Raw genomic sequence first — 271 nt, 5'->3', positions numbered from 1 at the left:
TGTGTGTGTGTGTGTGTGTGTGTGTGTGTGCGCGCGCCTATGATAGTTTGTTTTCTCATCCTAAAGCTGTATTGACTGGCCAGCCACAGCAGGTTAGTGGGGACAGGAAATGATTGTTCCTCCAGGATGGTGTTAGTAGCACCAGTCATCATCGATCCGGCCCCAAGTCGATCAGCCCTCAGGACATTTGATTAATGCTGCACAGAGGTTCAAAAATTATGGTTTGTAAGGAGTGTGTTACAGTGCGATATTAGCAGTGATGAACATTGAA

This window comes from Pundamilia nyererei, unplaced genomic scaffold (genome assembly GCF_000239375.1).
Source record: "Pundamilia nyererei isolate P.nyererei 1_Seehausen unplaced genomic scaffold, PunNye1.0 scaffold00206, whole genome shotgun sequence".
Classification (NCBI taxonomy): Eukaryota; Metazoa; Chordata; class Actinopteri; order Cichliformes; family Cichlidae; genus Pundamilia; species Pundamilia nyererei.
Note: the sequence above shows the minus strand (reverse complement) of the source record.